Source organism: Vespa mandarinia, chromosome 3 (assembly GCF_050613455.1).
Source record: "Vespa mandarinia isolate Hongniang chromosome 3, ASM5061345v1, whole genome shotgun sequence".
NCBI classification, from domain to species: domain Eukaryota; kingdom Metazoa; phylum Arthropoda; class Insecta; order Hymenoptera; family Vespidae; genus Vespa; species Vespa mandarinia.
In genome coordinates, this window is record NC_140812.1 from 3,241,267 (window position 1) to 3,255,000 (window position 13,734).

At 23.3% G+C, this 13,734-nt stretch overlaps 1 protein-coding gene across 4 annotated transcripts in view; it reads left to right on the top strand.

Moving 5' to 3' along the window:
- Nucleotides 1-1,467: 1,467 nt before the first annotated feature.
- The window catches only part of CdGAPr (GTPase-activating protein CdGAPr), a 39,762-nt gene continuing 27,495 nt past the window's right edge, over nucleotides 1,468-13,734 (top strand). The window contains exon 1 of one of the 4 annotated variants that reach the window (XM_085655914.1): nucleotides 1,468-1,737. The gene's annotated coding sequence lies outside the window, so the exon portion shown is untranslated. Of the gene's footprint in view, nucleotides 1,738-2,277; nucleotides 3,056-13,734 lie in introns of those variants that run through there. The other 3 variants (XM_035882190.2, XM_035882191.2, XM_035882189.2) reach the window with 3 other exon arrangements.

Genomic DNA, 13,734 nt, shown 5'->3' on the forward strand with positions numbered 1-13,734 from the left:
AAACTTTTTCTATTTCGTATATCTATATTTAACTTTTATTTCTTTACTTCTTTATCTATCACGTAAAACATTATTAATCAAAAAAGAAAAAGAAAACAAAAATATATGCACATCGATAATATTTTATATAATTTCAATAAAATTTATCTATGTTCATATAGCAATCTTGAAAGTTATTGTGAAAACGATCTTTATAAAAAATACGATTTCACAATTATTACGATCTAACTTTTTTTCTTCTTTTTTAAGAGTAAACGTAGAAATAATATTGTTTATATGTATGTCAATTAACCATGTCGATCAGCTAATATTAATTAATACATATATATGTATTAATATTTACTTTCACTGCATGCACTTTAAATATTTTCCTAGGCGTTGTTTTGCTTTCTCGATCTTTGGAAATCCCAATATTCTACATCGAAAAAATCGAAGTATATTCACATAGACGTTAAAATGTCGAAGGAATATGGCGGACACTATTCGATCCAATTGACGAATTATGGATATTGCACAAACAATACTCACAATATTTTAAATATTTTACAATACATATTTTGGAATTTGATTTCGGATAATTCTTATAAAAACATGCTCGCAACGATATATCTGAAAGATGAGCAGAATGATTTTGAAGTAACATACGATTTACATTACCCACCGAGAAAGCGTTTGTTGCTTTTAAAAAATGAGCAGAACAAAACAAAATTTATTGATTTTTCTTATTGTAGAAAATATTTATCGATTAAACCGTCGGTAAGTTTTAAGAAAAATTGCGTCATCAGTATCTTCTCTCTCTCTCTCTCTCTCTCTCACTCTTTGCTTTGCTTTGTTTATTTATTATTACATCTCAAGTTTCCTCTTCGTAGTATAATCTGACTGCAAGCGACGTTGAGAAATTCAAGGTTATCGTATTGGAAGAAATCACTTCTCTATGTAGAGAAAATGCCAATGTTAAGGTAACATACCGTACCGACAGAAGAATGCTACACAATAATCACGTTCCTCTCGATGATGAATATAAGACATGCCAAATATTGAGTACCGCAGTGACGGATATAGTGCGGCAAAGTTTGGACAGCGAGTTCAAAGAAAAGTGCTTCGCTTTGTTAAAAACAGAAAATCCTGGACAGCTGAGAGATTCCCTCATGACCCAATTGTTACCGTTGATTCACGGAAATTATATCTTTTCCATAAAGTAAAAATCTTTTCCGTCGGTTTTTCTTTTTTTATTTCATCTACATCATTTTTTTATTTAACAGGCAAGAAGAATAGTCTATCAATGGGAATCATTTCTCATGAATAATAAATAAGTATACTAAATTGTACGAAGAATATTAATAGCTTAATGATGTAAGTGCAATGCGTTATAAAAAATTTATTTTCTTTGTTTTTCTTTTTTCTTTTCTTCTCTTCTCTTTTTTTTATATCGGATATTCTTTATTAACGCGTACTTTTTAGCTGAAGAATGCATCCCCCCAATGAGAAGATGGGGAGCGTATATGCGTCAGAATGCGGTCCGATGCTGGCTGTTGTACTGACTTATTACATTCCTCGGAAGCGACTATTAGGAAGCCTCTAGACTAATGGGTTAAGTGAATTCAACAAGAGCAAGAGAGAAAAAAGAGGAGATCTATGCTTTGGTCGCGCCATTGTTTTCCTACGAAAAATGCAAATTTCTTAGGAAGAAGCATCTAAACTTGACGGCTTTGAATTTAAAGGACCTTCTGCATAAAGGTTATCGACGTATTGTTATTACGATAACATAATCGAGTGTAAGAAGTAATACCTTATCGATATTCCACCAAAGTTTCTATAATGTGCCTGTCTGTCCTTTCAAGTATTATCTATAGTTTAATCTATTTGCTTTAGATAAGTCTCTTCTATCCCTATGATTTTTCATCGTTGATCATTCAACCTTTTATCATTTGTCGATATTAACATTTTATATTATGAAAGAGAACATGAAAGTTTTGGAATTTAAATCTCGTTATTCTTTTAAAAAGAACATTTACAAAAAGTACGTTTTTTTTAATACGTAATAAAACAATATGTATAAATTATGATTTTTTTTAAACCATGAGACTACAAAGAACAAAATATTATTAAAAAACGTTTATGAAGGAACATAACATAATTAATAAGAAACATCTGTTTTGAAGGACAAGAATATGTCAACAAAGAGTTTAAAGTTTCGCGGGTCTAAGAGCAGAAATGACATGACGTTATGCGTAGAAATGGTTGCGCGGTAGTGGCCTGCTCCCTCCCCTCCATATACGGGCCGCTCGTAGCCGGAACGAGAGGGTCAGGTTAGGCGGGTCTGCTGGGCTGACAGCGCATTGAAAACAGCGTCGCGCTTTCGTAGTATATCTCATCGACGAAGGTTAACTTTTCGACAATCTCGGGGTGGCCCTTAACGATTCTCACATCTTCTCGCGCGTGTGTGTGACGATATGGAAGGAGTCAGAAAAAGACGTCAGTTTACGTAAAATCCATTTCGTTCCTTATACTACAATAAAAAGTGAGAAGAGGCACGCTTGGGACACAGTAAAAGGGAATAAAGGAGAGAGAGAGAGAGAGAGAGAGAGAAAAAGAGAGTGAGGGAGAGAGAGAAGAGATACAGTAGAAAGAGAAAGAGAAGTGAGAACACGAATAAGAGAGAGAGAGAGAGAGAGAGAGAGAGAGAGTGATAGATAGATAGATATATAGAAAGAGAAAGACAAACTGCTGTAAAAGTAAACGAAAAAGAAAGAAAAAACATGGCTCGTTTTCCGGCGACGAATGTGTGTTTTCCTTCATCGTCGTCCTTTCGTATTAACTCCACTTTCTATTCATCATTATTATCATCGTTATCGTCATCGTCGTCGTCGTTGTCGTCATCATCATCATCATCGTCATTATCGTCATCATCATCTTTGTCGTCGTCGTCGCCGTTGTCGTCATCATCATCATCATCGGTACTCTCTTCGTTGTGAAGTCTCGCCGATCTATGCCCAGGGGTTCTCAACTCGGGAGTGGTGGTGAATACACGCACGTTCACACTCGATGTAAGTACGTAAGTACATTTCTCTTTTAGCGGTTTCTCGAATCCTACATTCGTAGATTTATTCCCGCATGTGGGTTGCATCTCTCTCTCTCTCTCTCTCTCTCTCTCTCTCTTTTTCTCTCTTTCTCTTCCTCTACTTGTGTATGCGTGTGTTTTTCATGTGGTTGATACACGGTAAGACTGTGTTTGTGACGCGTATTATTAATACACGCAGGGTGTACGGAAAGAGACGAGAGAGAAATGGAGAAAGAGAGAAAGAGAGAGAGAGAGAGAGAGAGAGAGAGAGAGAGAGATTTACGAAGAGGTGGTTGGCATGCGAGCTCCGTCTTCTTCGCGAACGTCTTTCTTCGTCCCTTTTTGTGCGGCCTTATTTGCACCCGCGAATATCAGCGCGCGCGACGCGAATGAAAATGAGCGCGATCTCCTTCTCCGTATTTACTTCCCTTTAGCTCTTTCTCTCTCTCTCTCTCTCTCTCTCTCTCTCTCTCTCATTCCCCCTCCCCCCTCTTTTCCACCAGTTTTCCTTCGCGGCTCACCTGTGTTTAACGTCGAGGACGAATCGAATCTCGGTCGTAAAGTATGATTCTTTTGAATTATAGATGCGTGTGTAGTATGTAGTATATATATATATATATATATATATACTACATACTACACACGCATCTATAATTCGAAAGAATCATACTTATCTATATATATATACTATACTATATTATATATATATATATAACTTATATATATAACTTATATATATATATATAACTATACTATATATATATATATATATATATATACATGATCAGTTTATTGATAATATAAACAGAACGAATCAGTATGATTACTAAAGTGTCACTAAGTGTAATAACATAACTTTTCGTTTAAAATAAGGAAAAAATGTTTCATCGAAATTTTATCATATCACGGATGTGATGTTCTAATATATATCATATATCAATATGATCTAATATATCATATATCAATATATATATATATATATATATACATATATGATTTACTGATATATTTCGTAATATTCATGATTGCAATTGCATCGTCCTAAAGTTCTGCGAAATGAAGTTGTTTCTTTTCACCTGGCGTGATAGATATTATTGACTCACCCTGTGTACATGTCTCTATCTATCCTATATACATATGGATGTATATGTATGTATATAGTTTAGTGTCCCCATATGACAATTGACTTCCTATGACATAATCAAGAATTATTCTGTACGAAAGAGAAGAAAGAGAATTAAAGGAATACGGATATTTATTATTAACATGTTTCACAAGTTACTGTGATAAGTGAAAAAACACATTCACACATGCACAACATACATATCGTATATCATATTACACACACACATACTGTGTATCATATATTATATATATATGTTATTATATATATGATATTATATATATATATATATCAACTATTTGTCAATATCCTTTTATTAAAAACTACGAAAATTATTATTAATTATAGAAATTATTGTTGAAGTAACAAGGGTATGGGAGGAGTTAGGATTAAAGGATTATATGTAGCAACGACAACGACACAACACACAACCACAAGACGTCAGTGTGAGGACGCATTGTGTTTTGCGTCGTCGGCACCACCCGGACGTACGAGCGCAAATTCGATGCTTTCTCACGTGACGAGAGGAGAAAGAAAGAAAGAAAGAGGAAGAAAGCAAGAGAGATAAATAGTAAGATAAAGAGTAGGGGAGGCACGTCATTACGAGCCAAGTATGACGATATCGTGCAGTAGAACTCGACTTAACACTTTTCATGAACAATTTTCATGAAAACTGATCGTTTCTTTTATACTGCAATTAAAAAACGTATCTTCGTTTTAAGATAAATTTGTATATATATTTAATCGTCATGATTTTTTTGATACTAACCTATGGATTTCTATCGTGGAAATATAATTATAAAAATATTTTTCTATTAGAATCTCTCCTTTTCTCTCTTCTTCACCCTCACCTATCTATTTCTCTACGTCTCGATCTATTCTATTTAGAACGTGTAGCAATACGTTCGTAGGAAGGATCCATATTTGGAAGGTATATACTTTCAATTCTGTTTTGTTACGTCCTTGAGGAGAGTAGAGAGACGAAAGGGGAGGCAGGTGCGTACAAGATCGTTGAGTCTATGCATGGGAGCTTGGAAATGCAAAAGTATTCTCTATATATTTATAGTATCAAGATGAAATTCAATTCTGTATTCAATATATACATTCTTATTTGCGTATGTATATATTGATCTTTTCTACAAGTGTGTCTTTTACGCGTGCGTTTTCTACAACTCCCTGTAACAACAATGAGAACAGAGTGCTCAGTAGTATCATCCATTATTTTGTAAACAGTATGTCGGTTGAACGACACTCGAACCTGGCCGACTGACAATACGATTAGCTTCGTTTACTTCTCGAGTAAACCAAGAGAACGACAGCAGGAGGGTTAAAACTGTCGCAGACGTTTGCGTCTATCGTTGCGATAGGAGGGAGGAAGGGTTGGACAATGATACCGGTTTGCGTATATTTCGTTTCCACGCATGCAATTTCTCTCTCTCTCTCTCTCTCTTTCTCTCTCTCTCTCTCTCTCTCTCTCTCTCTCTCTTTTTCTTTTTTCTTTCCTTTTTCCCCTTTTGCAAGAGGAGTAAGTTTGATAAAAGCTTCGAACGGAACACATTTTACGTATCGTAAAATACCATCGAATAGGCAACTAAGTAACTCCTCAATATTCGTTCTGTTTTACCGATACGTACAATTTATATCAAAATTTCTCTTCGTCGATAAATCTATAAAGAACATATGTAGTCAGATTTCGAAAGTAGATTTCGTTTATCGATCGAGTTAAATGAATTAAAAAAAAAAAAAAAGAAAAAATAAAAAAAGAAAGAAAAACGATAAATTACGCTTCTCTCAGATACTTTCGCAATTACATACGTATTTTCTTCTTTCTGTAAAGGACATACATATATATGTATATGTGCGAACACACATGCGATTACATTATAGAGTAGCTTGCCTCCACATAACTCTTCGAGGGTCTCTTTAAGCAGACTCGTCATGGCCCCTCGCGTATCATCCTCATGTCGCACCCATTGCGTAAGCTGGTACACCAAGAAAAACGATCTTTGCGTGTCGGCGGGATATCTCTGGCAATAAACGCATATTTAGACCATATGTACTGAAATATCCAATAAAAAAAGAAAATGAATAGATAAAAATGAAAAGAAAAGGAAAAATAAAAAAAAAAAAACAGACATCTCGAAAACGTCTCGAAATATTTCATTTCTTGAAAGAACGAAATATATGTATATATATAATATATACACACACACTTCCATAATAAATGTAATTTAAACACATCATTCACAATATGTCTTGTTCGTTACGTTCGTCGAATAATCTGAATATTTCATTTTTATTAATTAATTCTTCGCTTTCTTTCGTTTCCTCTTTCTCTAATTTGTTTCTTCAATGTTCGCACGGCATCACACTAGAAATGCCAAGCGCGTGCCATGTCCTATTGTCGGCTTTGGTTTCGCACGTGCGAGTCGTTACGACGATGTATATATATGTGTATGTGTGTATCTATATATGTATGGATAGATGTATCTATCGCGTTAGCTTTCACGCAATTCTCCGAGAGGTTTATACTACCGTAAATCCATGATTCGTATATATCTCGGTCACATACTAATGTACAGATTTGTCAGTTGGGCGATATTAGCGTGCGAAGATTTGCGTTTGAATTTGCAAACAGAGTCTGCATCCTATTCGTCTCCGCTCGACGAACTCGCCATGCTGAAATTTCAGTCGCGTCGTTATCTACTATTCTCTATACCTATATGTATGATATATGTATTGTATATATATAGTATGTGTTTGTACAAATTATGTGTGTTGATCTACGTATATGTACGCTCTTTTCTCTATATATCATATATATTATGTATATATATATATATAAGCGCACTTTAGTAGTATGGTGTACGGTCACCACTCTTCTCGTATCTGCTTTTAGGCGGCAGGATGACGAAGCCCAAACAGGCTCGAGTCGAATCAACTTCTATGGATTCGACTTTATCGATCGAGTTTATCGTCGAAGAAACCACGTACACACATTATATATATAGTATGTGTGTTTGTCTTATATATATGTACATAAGAAAGTTGAACCACCGCGAAGAAAACTGGTTTTTTTTTATTTATTATTTATTTATTTACTTATTTTCTTTCCTTTTCTTATTTTTCTTGTTTAAGTTGATCACTCGAACTTTTTTAAAAGAAATATATTTCTCGAAGATCGTATATAGTATCGTATATAATCGAAGTGACTCGGTTTCTTCGGGGGAGAAAAAAAATTCGTTACGTTACTCTCTTATCTCTTTTAATTAGCCCGATCTTGGGCTTCTAAGTCATTCTACAATGCGCAGCAGTCTCGCGTCTCGAGCGAACGGATGTGGCTTGGACTTTTTACTTGTGGCTTTCTTACATTTTTATTTCCGTTGCACTTCACGGCCGCGAAGGAGACTCTGCGCGAGATCTTCCGAACTCGCGAAGAAATGAAACACAAGCAAAAAGAAGAAAGAGAAAAAGAAAGATAGATAGATAGATAGAGAGAGAGAGAGAGAGAGAGAGAGAGAGAGAGAGGGCGGGAGGGAGGGAGGGAGCAAGAGCGCGACTCATCTTTCTCTCCTTCGTCGGTTAAGCTCGCGCAGCCGGATATTCTCCTCTTCGTGAAAGACAGATTCTTTCTTTGTGAAAGAGAGGAGCGAGCTCCGATGATGAACCAACCGGTTGATGAAGAAGGGTGGCTCGTTCGTTCGACCGGATACCACGTTATTTGTCTCGGTGATTATGAAAGTGTCCAACTCACCTATTTTATTTGCATTTGAGATGATTCAATTATTCGTATAACCATAATCATGAAAAGAAAGAAAAAGAAAATGAGAAAATAAAAATAATAAAAATAAAAAAAGGAAAGAAAAAAAAGATATACCAAAAATAGAAAAAATAATAAAAAAAAAAGATAAATGATTAACTCAATGTTTCAACTTTCGCGAGTTCGTTCTCGACGATTTCGATTCCCCAGAAAATGAACGGTCTCGCTCGACGAACACAATCACAAAGTTATATTTCTTCGATGGCGTTCAGAAGAAGTTTCCGCTACGGTGAGGTTGCGTTTTGCTTGGCCGACTTTCGTCGGCCCCCCCCTTGATCATTCCCCGTTTCGACAAAGGTCACGAAGAGGCCCTCGTGCTCTTTGCGTTATATATTTTATATTATACTTGTGTGTGTATCCCGTAGGCCGTGCAAGGTCGTGGGCTTTTAAAACAGTATATCCATCCGACCGCTTTCGGTTCGATGCAGTGCAGTAAATATCACGCTTTAATGTTTAACGTAGCGTTTGTTGTATCGAAACTTCTAACACCTTAATAACCACTCACCCACCGTCCCGTTTTTTCCTTCTTTCCTTTTCTCTCTCTCTCTTTTTTTTTTCTCTTTCTATCTGTAGAGATTTCTTTCAAACGTCTCTTTTATTCTTCGATATTCTCCTTTGTATCTTTCTATTTTTTGTAACTTTTACTTATCTCTACTACACGTTATGTATGTCCGTTTTATATGTATTTCCTTAAGTATTGAAAATCCTTTCTTTCCCACACTCCAGTAAAAAATTTTTTCGACAAATATCGTATGGTGTAAAGTGTTGTACGGTTGCTCAATTTAATTGCTTTTCATCTAAAAGCGCAGAAATATATATATATATATATATATATATATATATATATATATTTCTGCGCTTTATATATATATATATATATATATATATATATATATATATATATATATATATATATATATATATATATATGTAAGTATCTCTTCGTATGTTATATCCGGTAACGCTAATGCCAAGAAGAATTTAGATTTAGAGAAATTATGTGCAGAGGAATTATGTGTATACATTTAACACGTTCGTAGCGGCTCTAAAAATAAATACCTTCGATAGATGCGAATTGTATTTTTTTAATTCATTTGGTAATCGATGTATAACAAATAACACCACATAGCTATGTAAACAATTTCGACAATTGACGTCATCCGTGGCGAATTATTATTATTATTATTATTATTATTATTATTATTATTATTATTATTATTATTATTATTATTATTATTATTATTATTATTATTATTATTATTATTATTATTATTATTATTATTATTATTATTATTATTATTATTATTATCATTATTATTATTATTATTATTGTTATTATTATTATTATTATTATTATTATTATTATTATTATTATTATTATTATTATTATTATTATTATTATTATTATTATTATTATTATTATTATTATTATTATTATTATTATTATTATTATTATTATTATTATTATTATTATTATTATTATTATTATTATTATTATTATTATTATTATTATTATTATTATTATTATTATTATTATTATTATTATTATTATTATTATTATTATTATTATTATTATTATTATTATTATTATTATTATTATTATTATTATTATTATTATTATTATTATTATTATTATTATTATTATTATTATTATTATTATTATTATTATTATTATTATTATTATTATTATTATTATTATTATTATTATTATTATTATTATTATTATTATTATTATTATTATTATTATTATTATTATTATTATTATTATTATTATTATTATTATTATTATTATTATTATTATTATTATTATTATTATTATTATTATTATTATTATTATTATTATTATTATTATTATTATTATTATTATTATTATTATTATTATTATTATTATTATTATTATTATTATTATTATTATTATTATTATTATTATTATTATTATTATTATTATTATTATTATTATTATTATTATTATTATTATTATTATTATTATTATTATTATTATTATTATTATTATTATTATTATTATTATTATTATTATTATTATTATTATTATTATTATTATTATTATTATTATTATTATTATTATTATTATTATTATTATTATTATTATTATTATTATTATTATTATTATTATTATTATTATTATTATTATTATTATTATTATTATTATTATTATTATTATTATTATTATTATTATTATTATTATTATTATTATTATTATTATTATTATTATTATTATTATTATTATTATTATTATTATTATTATTATTATTATTATTATTATTATTATTATTATTATTATTATTATTATTATTATTATTATTATTATTATTATTATTATTATTATTATTATTATTATTATTATTATTATTATTATTATTATTATTATTATTATTATTATTATTATTATTATTATTATTATTATTATTATTATTATTATTATTATTATTATTATTATTATTATTATTATTATTATTATTATTATTATTATTATTATTATTATTATTATTATTATTATTATTATTATTATTATTATTATTATTATTATTATTATTATTATTATTATTATTATTATTATTATTATTATTATTATTATTATTATTATTATTATTATTATTATTATTATTATTATTATTATTATTATTATTATTATTATTATTATTATTATTATTATTATTATTATTATTATTATTATTATTATTATTATTATTATTATTATTATTATTATTATTATTATTATTATTATTATTATTATTATTATTATTATTATTATTATTATTATTATTATTATTATTATTATTATTATTATTATTATTATTATTATTATTATTATTATTATTATTATTATTATTATTATTATTATTATTATTATTATTATTATTATTATTATTATTATTATTATTATTATTATTATTATTATTATTATTATTATTATTATTATTATTATTATTATTATTATTATTATTATTATTATTATTATTATTATTATTATTATTATTATTATTATTATTATTATTATTATTATTATTATTATTATTATTATTATTATTATTATTATTATTATTATTATTATTATTATTATTATTATTATTATTATTATTATTATTATTATTATTATTATTATTATTATTATTATTATTATTATTATTATTATTATTATTATTATTATTATTATTATTATTATTATTATTATTATTATTATTATTATTATTATTATTATTATTATTATTATTATTATTATTATTATTATTATTATTATTATTATTATTATTATTATTATTATTATTATTATTATTATTATTATTATTATTATTATTATTATTATTATTATTATTATTATTATTATTATTATTATTATTATTATTATTATTATTATTATTATTATTATTATTATTATTATTATTATTATTATTATTATTATTATTATTATTATTATTATTATTATTATTATTATTATTATTATTATTATTATTATTATTATTATTATTATTATTATTATTATTATTATTATTATTATTATTATTATTATTATTATTATTATTATTATTATTATTATTATTATTATTATTATTATTATTATTATTATTATTATTATTATTATTATTATTATTATTATTATTATTATTATTATTATTATTATTATTATTATTATTATTATTATTATTATTATTATTATTATTATTATTATTATTATTATTATTATTATTATTATTATTATTATTATTATTATTATTATTATTATTATTATTATTATTATTATTATTATTATTATTATTATTATTATTATTATTATTATTATTATTATTATTATTATTATTATTATTATTATTATTATTATTATTATTATTATTATTATTATTATTATTATTATTATTATTATTATTATTATTATTATTATTATTATTATTATTATTATTATTATTATTATTATTATTATTATTATTATTATTATTATTATTATTATTATTATTATTATTATTATTATTATTATTATTATTATTATTATTATTATTATTATTATTATTATTATTATTATTATTATTATTATTATTATTATTATTATTATTATTATTATTATTATTATTATTATTATTATTATTATTATTATTATTATTATTATTATTATTATTATTATTATTATTATTATTATTATTATTATTATTATTATTATTATTATTATTATTATTATTATTATTATTATTATTATTATTATTATTATTATTATTATTATTATTATTATTATTATTATTATTATTATTATTATTATTATTATTATTATTATTATTATTATTATTATTATTATTATTATTATTATTATTATTATTATTATTATTATTATTATTATTATTATTATTATTATTATTATTATTATTATTATTATTATTATTATTATTATTATTATTATTATTATTATTATTATTATTATTATTATTATTATTATTATTATTATTATTATTATTATTATTATTATTATTATTATTATTATTATTATTATTATTATTATTATTATTATTATTATTATTATTATTATTATTATTATTATTATTATTATTATTATTATTATTATTATTATTATTATTATTATTATTATTATTATTATTATTATTATTATTATTATTATTATTATTATTATTATTATTATTATTATTATTATTATTATTATTATTATTATTATTATTATTATTATTATTATTATTATTATTATTATTATTATTATTATTATTATTATTATTATTATTATTATTATTATTATTATTATTATTATTATTATTATTATTATTATTATTATTATTATTATTATTATTATTATTATTATTATTATTATTATTATTATTATTATTATTATTATTATTATTATTATTATTATTATTATTATTATTATTATTATTATTATTATTATTATTATTATTATTATTATTATTATTATTATTATTATTATTATTATTATTATTATTATTATTATTATTATTATTATTATTATTATTATTATTATTATTATTATTATTATTATTATTATTATTATTATTATTATTATTATTATTATTATTATTATTATTATTATTATTATTATTATTATTATTATTATTATTATTATTATTATTATTATTATTATTATTATTATTATTATTATTATTATTATTATTATTATTATTATTATTATTATTATTATTATTATTATTATTATTATTATTATTATTATTATTATTATTATTATTATTATTATTATTATTATTATTATTATTATTATTATTATTATTATTATTATTATTATTATTATTATTATTATTATTATTATTATTATTATTATTATTATTATTATTATTATTATTATTATTATTATTATTATTATTATTATTATTATTATTATTATTATTATTATTATTATTATTATTATTATTATTATTATTATTATTATTATTATTATTATTATTATTATTATTATTATTATTATTATTATTATTATTATTATTATTATTATTATTATTATTATTATTATTATTATTATTATTATTATTATTATTATTATTATTATTATTATTATTATTATTATTATTATTATTATTATTATTATTATTATTATTATTATTATTATTATTATTATTATTATTATTATTATTATTATTATTATTATTATTATTATTATTATTATTATTATTATTATTATTATTATTATTATTATTATTATTATTATTATTATTATTATTATTATTATTATTATTATTATTATTA